This window comes from Saccostrea echinata, unplaced genomic scaffold, assembly GCF_033153115.1.
Source record: "Saccostrea echinata isolate AGI-Se365-2 ecotype Australia unplaced genomic scaffold, CSIRO_AGI_Sech_v1 ptg000033l, whole genome shotgun sequence".
In the NCBI taxonomy this organism is placed as follows: Eukaryota; Metazoa; Mollusca; class Bivalvia; order Ostreida; family Ostreidae; genus Saccostrea; species Saccostrea echinata.
In genome coordinates this window covers 4,476,596-4,485,260 of record NW_026889782.1, presented here as the reverse complement: position 1 = coordinate 4,485,260, position 8,665 = coordinate 4,476,596, and the positions used below count along the sequence as shown (strand labels likewise).

Below are 8,665 nucleotides of genomic sequence, written 5' to 3'. Positions count from 1 at the left end.
TATATATTTATCTTCTCAGATGAAAATGGACCATGTATATCTTTACATGTTTTAAAATAAAATATGACATGCAGCCAATCTGCCTTTGTATGCACTGTGTAGAATAGATGAATGGTGTTAATCTCCACCATAATGGAATATGACATCATGGCACAACAAACTTGAGCTAGTGCAGGGAAATATAGTTCTCTTTTGAGAAAAGAGAAATTATTTTATATCTTTTGTCATTTAGAATTATACTTTAACAACAGTAATAAGAAAATGAAGAAAAAAAGATGACTATATGAAAAACAATGCAAAAAATAACATAAATGTATTCATACATCATCTTTTATAAATTGTAATTTGGTTCTCATCCATGTTATTAAAAATTGAATATTATTAAATTTCGAATGTTAAGAGTTATTTATATAGATTAGAAGAAAAATACATGTGAAATGAAAAAAATAACAGTTTAGGTGTTTTTATATAAAACCCCTTTCCTTCATGACTGTCAATTTTTTTGCTTTCATTTTTTTGGTTTTTGTTTAAACCTTTTTTCACTTTTGAGGGTTACTTTTTCTTCAGAGGGGAATATCTTGAATCCACTTTCTATCTGTCTAATATGTATCGGTATATTTTAAAATCAAGTCAAAATCTCTCCTTCCCAATCTTACAACCATTTTGGAATATATGTAGTTATAATGTGCATTATCTAAGCATTTTAAACATTACTTATATATTTGATATTTCTAACGATTATAGGATTGACACGAATGTACCAGATAGACCACGGCCGTCGGAAGATTCTGGATATTTGCCACTTAAGTCATCAGCATTGGATTTAAAGTCTTTGGAGAAGAATATTGTTCAAGTTCTCAAAAAGAGCAATACACCAGCAGTGGCCTTGTATACATTGTCAGATTCTGATGATGACAATGATGTGTCTATGGGTATTGAGGACACACCTAAAAATATTATTGATTTAATGTCGATGCATGGTCAAGAAAATTTGAAAGTAGATGATTCTTATGTTAAAAAAGTAAATGAATTCACTAAAGGGCAATCCATCAACCTTATGTGGCAGTGCCAGAGTAAAGGTAGACTGACTGCTTCAAACTTCTTCAATGCCTATCACTACAGAGGTGATAAAACAGACAACTACATTGTAAGAAGTATTATGGGTCAGTATCATTTCACCTCAAAATCAGTCGAATACGGAAAACGAAATGAATCTGTCGCTCGAGAGAGATATGCTGATCACATGACAAGTTGTCACCCTTCATTCAAGTGTGCAGAGACTGGAATCTATGTTTACAAAGATTTCCCTTTCTTCGCTGCATCCCCTGATGGCATTTCTGAATGCAAGTGTTGTGGAAAAGGACTTGTTGAAATTAAGTGTCCTTACAGTTCAAGAAATGAAACATCTCAGGTTGCTATGTCAAAAAATTCATCATGTGCAATTGTCAATGGAAATTATGAATTGAAAAAGAGTCTGTCCTCCCCATTTTATGTCCAAATGCTTGGTCAAAATGGCAGTATGCAAGTTTTCACATTGTGATTTTGTTTTATTTACTCAAAAAGATATCTATGCAGAGAGAATTCATTTCTCAAAAGCAGATTGGGAATTGTTATCTGAAAAGCTTAAAAGTTTTTATATGCAGTACGTTTTGCCAAACTTGGTTTGAGTATATCATGTACATAGAATGTATCTTCATCACATATACCTTAGTCAGGTACCTTGAATATTGTAGATGTAATACTTTGCAGAATTGAAGGTGATGTACATGTATGTCACTTCAACTCATTTTCAATATTTTTTGTTCTGTCATAAGAAACTTTATCAAGTTCTTTGAATTTATTCATACACTCCATTTTACTTCATTATTTTTATAACATGTTCCAAACAATATTTCAATTTTTAAAACCACTCTACAGACTTTGACTGACTTCATTTTTGTACTCAATGACAGTATAAGTACAAAGCTGGATTGATTCAGATGTATGAAACTAGCAAGTTATCTACTAGCATAAATTTTATGCTGCATAAAAATGAATACTACTTTTATAATAAAAATGAACATAATTTGCCATGATACTAGTAAACAATTTCCCTCATTTAAATTTCTTTGACAAAGGTGGCATTAAGTTGCAAAATGCTGCTGCTACTCTAAGCATTGCAGATGACAAATTTTTCATTTTCAGAGGGAGAATGCCTCCTAACATGTTGAAAGATTTCAGTCTGCGGATGGCTCGTTCCACATGGATACGTAGTGAAGCAATTTTACGAGACTCAATAATCTGTTTTGATGTTAGCACTCTCCCTCTGCCATTTCTTCTCTCATTGGTGAAAGGCGGCATATTCAAATATGCTCCTTTCAGGGTAAGAAGATCTCTAATTTGGAATCCTCTGTCTGCCATGACCTCGTCCCCTGGGGAAATGAGGTCAATATATTTGCTGTCAACTGTAATTTTTCGGTCACTGACATTGCCACTCCAGAATTTGGAAACAAAAGTAAAAGCTCCATTTGGTTGAATAGCGACCAGTGCCTTAAAGGTGTTGTGGGACTTGTAATTACTCCAAGTACTTGCTTGTGCAGAACAATTTTTTTTGTTTTTGAATGAACACTTCTGTGCAGTCAATTTTTGATGTAGTATTGGAGTACTTGAGCTTAAATGATAATGGCATGTGTTTTCGAATCTTTTCACCATCTGGCCACTTAATAACAGGGTCTAGAATTTGAGCTAGGAAATTTATCCATGTGCTAAATAGGTTTGAGACATATCCAATTGACACATTAAACAAAACGGAAAGAGTTGTATTGTCTACACCAAGTCTTAGTTTCAACATGGTCTTGACAAACTCCTCCTTCATAGTGAGTTTTCTCTGTTTCCCTGGTTTTGTTTGAATCATTTCTTGCCACTTTTTGGATCCTGACCTCCCAGCTCCTTTCCAAAATGAAACTTTGTCATGAAAAGGGGCCAAAAACTGAAGAAAAAATGTGAGAAAACTAAGTGAAGGCAGTCCCAGAAAATGCTTGACGTTGTTATCATCATGTAGTATTTTCCCCATAAGGTTCTCCCGGAAATCAACTTTACGTGATTTGAGGGCTTGATTCTCCTCTTTTAGTTTCCTGTTTTCTTTCTCTAGCTTCTCACATCTAGCCTAGTATAAATTCAAACCTTCAGTATAAGTATCAATGGTTATTTGGTAGCTTAGAAATTGAAAATATATTTTAAAGATAGGTTTGTGTTGTAGTGTGAATGATTCATTCATGGTATTAGGGTTGAGAAAGGACAGCATTATAGACAAGTAATACATTTTGTCAGTGCCAACTCACCTCTAAAAGTGTAATTTACTCCAATAGATCATGTTCCCCACTATACTTCTTTTTTGGACTACAGCAGATATAAGGATGATCATGATGTACTTGTGTGTTTTGGCACTGAATGTCACATTCAAACTCTAAAGTAAACAAGGAAGTAGTTTTACAACATGAACACCCTGGTGAAGTATATGTTGAATATAGATAAATATACGGTAGAGGTAATCATAAATGTATTTGTTTAAAATATCTTATATATTAAGTTTTTATTCAACATACCTGGTTGACTTTTGTTGTTATTGTTGATATCCAGATAATCCGTGAATGGGATGTCCAATTCACCCACAACATAGGGATAGCATATCTGTGTTTTATCAGTATTTGGATCACATTTCACAAGTCTAACTTTTTTGGTTGGACAATCTTGACTTTTGGTGCTTGTTGAAGTTCTACCTAAGTTCGAGTTCTTCGTTTTTCTTGGGGTTGAATTTTTGTAATTATTATACGCAAACAGTTTTGGATAAGGGTTTTGTGGAGTTGGTAGGGTGTCTACAAAATGTTTTCAGCATACAACGTAATGCCGTATATCACTCGTTCTATCTACTCTCAACCCCTCCCTCCTTATTAAACTAAGCCACTTCCTCAGCTCACTCTCAACTTTTGGGAGCTGGTGAAAACTTAAATCCGTACTTGTCCTGCTATCGGCAGTGCAGCCAACAGCGATACAATGTCGCACAGGCATTTCAGAGTCATTGACTACGTCTAGAATGTTTGTCCCGGAAATCTCGCGAGATTTGTACCGTTTTCACACTCCGATTTTAAAGAGCGATCAAAGGGCAATAACTCTTTTTGAGTGGAAATGAAAAGTATTGATCTTATTCATTTCTAATTCAAATATTGCTTGTAAGTTTCATCATTTGTTTAGATAGCTTTCATATTTTATGAAATTGAGAACTTATTTTTTCAAATAATTATGTGTGCGTCAGTGATTTTTATTGCACCTTGATTTGGGTTTTTGGTCATTTAGAAAAATACAAGCTGTTGAACGTTGTCAATTTGATGCATAATATTGCATTTAGGGTAATTTCTCCTTCGGTTTTTCTCTTTGAAAGGTTTTCCATTAAAGGGGATTTAAGTTTTTATTTTTTTAAATTGAAATCACTATTCAATGGAGATGAACATGGAACTTGTATTTTGGTTTTTCATCATTTAAGAAAGAAATCGCATTTTTTTAATTTAGTTGGTAAACTTTTTAAGAACTCCTTTTTATGCAAAATATTGCATTTTTTGATAACGTCTGCAACAGTTTTCAAGATAATACGTTTTTGTCATGCAGATCAACTGTACATACATCAAAGATGTTCATTGAAATATGATTTTAATACATCATTTAATGGGGGGAAATCACAGTTGTTAAATTGAGTAATTTTTATCGGAATGTTTGATATATCTTTTTTCAGTTTTTTTAAAATCATCTTTTGCAGTTTGATTTTGGCTTGGATTACCAAAGAACCTGACAAAAAATGAGGACATTTCATGCGACCAGGATAAGATGCTGCTTGCAATCGGCATTGCTGATCATTCACAGACAAGAGCATCTGGAGTTCAAGTTAATACAATCCGTAATTGCCTCTAAATACCGCATGGGGAAGAACTAGACACCAAAATGTTGTTATTTTTCGTAAAGCTGTGAATATTGACTTGATTACTCATTATACAATACAAAATGAAGTTCTTATTGTTCAGAAAAAAATTATCTTATTTGGAGTTATATTCCTAGATAACTCTCTTTGAAAAAAAATGCTTATGAATACTTTAAAGGGAAGGACCTAGAGAAATTTTATTTTAAGAAAGCTTTGAAAATGGACCAAATTGCTCATCACATTAAACTTCTTTGAATAGTGGCTATATCTGTAGAATCCCTATTTGTCAAATTTGTCACAGAGTATCCTTGGCCAAAGGACTTTCATTTGTACCTAAAATTTGAATATAACCCTTTAACAAAGGGAGATAATTAGGAAAATAAAAATGGATGCGAACATATTCTTTCAAGAACCACTGGGCAGAATATCACCAAACTTACAAAGGGTGAGGAGGTGTTGTAGATAAATATTTGTATAAGATATCACCCTGATAAAGTCACGGCAAAGTCACGGCCTCAAGGTAACTTAAAATGTGACCTAAATTAATATTTTGTGAAAACTTTAATATTTTGGCCACTATTGTGACTAGGATAATCAAATTTTGTAAGTTGATGCATCGTATGTACTCAGGTCATTCTGACTCGAACGTAAGTCATGGTGATGTAATTTTTTATTTGAGAAGGTATTCATTTTCAAATTGATTTTATACATACCTTATACAAGACTATGATCATCAAAACTTGTCAGTATATGCATCATGGGGGCGATAGAGAGTGTCAACCAAAAGTTATGTCACCGTTACGTACTTTGTTAACTTTATGGCTGATCATTTTAAAACGATCTAGTTTATTATTTCTGATACTGAGAGGTTTAGAGTCATCAACCCTTTTAAGTTGGTGCATCGTGGGACCTTGAAACTTATTTTTGAAAATGTCAGGCAGTCTGACTTTCTTCTTGAATTTCCTGACATTCGCTTTCATTTTGTATAAATTTCATATTTTTGACAATGTGAAGGCTAGGACAATCCATTATTGTCAGTTGATAAATGCGAAGGCTGTGAAGTGTATCAACCAAAGAAATGGGCACAATGACCAACATTTAGGATATCATGGTTATATTAAAAGTTCATTGTTTTTGGTTAACAAGCTTTGAAGACCAAAGGTGTGTCAACTGCCAAATTCTGATGATTCTAAGCCTTTTATTATTTGAAATATTAAGATATGACCAAAAAATATTGAAAATAATTATTACAGTTACTTACTTTTTTTGTAGCACAATCTGAAGACCCAATATAGGTCAAACAACAAAGTTTGATGATTCTAAGACTCGTATGAAAATTATACATACATGTACATGTACTGACTTGATTCTTCAAAAGTAGAATTGAAGTTAGAGGGCGCATAAAGTAGGCCGGGGGTCTGGGGACCGCCCTGAGGCCTCCAGTGGGTCCAGGGCGAAGCCCTGGTAGGGGCCCAGGGAGCGAAGCCCCAAGAAGCTTCTGGGTTCTAGAGATTTTGTAGGGTATAAATGAAGTCTACCGAGAAGACATTTTTGCATTTTCTCGATGAAACTATTATTTATGCTAACTTTGACAATTTTAATGGGGGGAGGTAATTAATTCATTGTGTGTTTTATTAATTGAATTATATTTCATTAAGTTGACAGAACCTAGGACGGTCTGTAAGTACAAGTTTAGGTATAGATTGGGGTATAATAATCTGAAATACAAATGGTTAGGTTATAGTTTAAAAAGATCAAAGATCATCGGATGCCATGATAGAGGAATTTCACATTCTGAAGAGTTGTCTCCCCTTGTTGACGTAACGCTTATTTTTCTCACTTTAGTCCTCTGTAAGTTAGCCTGTAAATATTTCCAAACTTCAAACGCTATCGGGCAATTTTGATCCTTTCATGTATTTCCTATGGGGCAACATGAAAAAACATTACAAACATATTCATATAAATTTAATTTCTAAGAGTTTGTAACGGTGTAGCCTTACGCAGGCTGACCCCAGATTGACTCGCAAAGGGAAATAACTTTAGTAAATGTGAAAGTCGTCCCTGAGGGGTCTGCATTTCCATTCCCTTGATACTAAAACAATCTGAATCAGATAGCTATAAATAGATTTGGAAACCTCAAAGCCATCTTTGTATTATGACATATCAAATGGAACACTCTCCCCCAGTTTCCCCGCCCATTCCCTGTCCCTGAAGTGACAAAAGATCATGTAACTTAAAAATAGTTAAAAAAAACTTTTCCATTTGACTATACATAATTTTGTTTCTTGTGTTATTATGTCTCTAATTGTATTCAAAAGTGCATCAATAAAAATTTTGCTTGACATTCCATTCATGAATTTGATTGATTGATTGATTGTATGTTGTATTACGTCCCATTCGAGAATTTTTCACTCATATAGAGACATCACCATATACCGGTGAAGGGTTTCAAATTTTGACCTTTACAAGGCACACAGGGCCATTGAACATTAAGGGATTTTTATCGTGCCAACGCCTACCTTGACACGGGGCCTCAGTTTTTAAGGTCTCATCCGAAGGACCCGCAACTTTCACTTCAAACTGCACATGGCGAAGGAACAGTTACTACCCATTTTTTGTCGACTTGGGTCAGTCGCGGCCGAGATTCTAACTCACGATCTCCGATCACGGAGCGAGCGCTCTACCGACTGAGCTACCGTGAACGTTTTTCATGATTTTGGATCAACCCACTCTTTTAGAATTAGGAATGAAAATTATTCAGATCGAGAGATGCACTATTAAACTATTTATATATATTCACATTTTTTAAAATGTCAAAACCAAGTACTGGTTTGCGTACATGAACAAACTGGGTGGGGACTGGGAAGGGGAAACGGGGGGGGGGGATATTAACCCCACTTCTGACTTGTCATCATTATTTACTCTTCTCACAACATACATGTACATGTACATGTTTATTAGTCAACAGATATAGACTTTTGGTCATATATCTAATTCTCCCTTGAATCAGGAATGTTGATATAAACATTTTAAGATTGATTAAGGTCTCGCATCTTAAAATTGTAGTTGAATTAGCTATACTAGTTTAGCTTTATTTTGATACTCAAAACACCTTGATTGTAATTAGCTATTTATATAAATTTATCATACTATTTTCTGAAATGTGCAGTTTTTTTTTTCAACGTGGATAAAAGTCATACTATGGTGACATGGAATACATTTTCAGCTTTGAACTATTCTGAAAACAATGCATGAAAATGCATGAAAAAAAACTGCTTTTCAAATATTGTAGCTCTTTTTTTTTAGGACTTGTGATTTAACATACGTTTTCGGCTCACATTAGCTTTTCTGATCACATTTTGTCTGTCGTCCGTCTGTCCGTCTGTAGACTTTTTCACATTTTTTATTTCTTCTCTATAACCACAGGGCTAATTTCAACCAACCTTGCCATAAAGCATCCTTTGAGTAAAGGGTATTCAAGTTTGTTCAAATGAAGGGCCACACCCTCTTTCAAGGGGAAATAATTAAGAATTGGTGAAAAATTGGTGGTATCAGAACCACTGGGCCAAAAACGTTAAAACTTATATGTAACGTTCTTTACATAATGTAAATATAAGTTTGTTCAAATCAAGAACCCCTGGGGTAGGGTGGGGCAACATTGGGGGATCCAAAGTTTTACATAGAAATATGCAGGGAAAAAATTTCATAAATCTTCTT

General features: G+C 34.2%; 1 protein-coding gene across 1 annotated transcript in view; it reads left to right on the top strand.

Annotated features, from left to right (window-relative positions):
• The window catches only part of LOC133198954 (uncharacterized), a 119,440-nt gene that overhangs the window by 85,158 nt on the left and 25,617 nt on the right, over window positions 1-8,665 (top strand). The gene's annotated exons all lie outside the window — the stretch shown is intronic.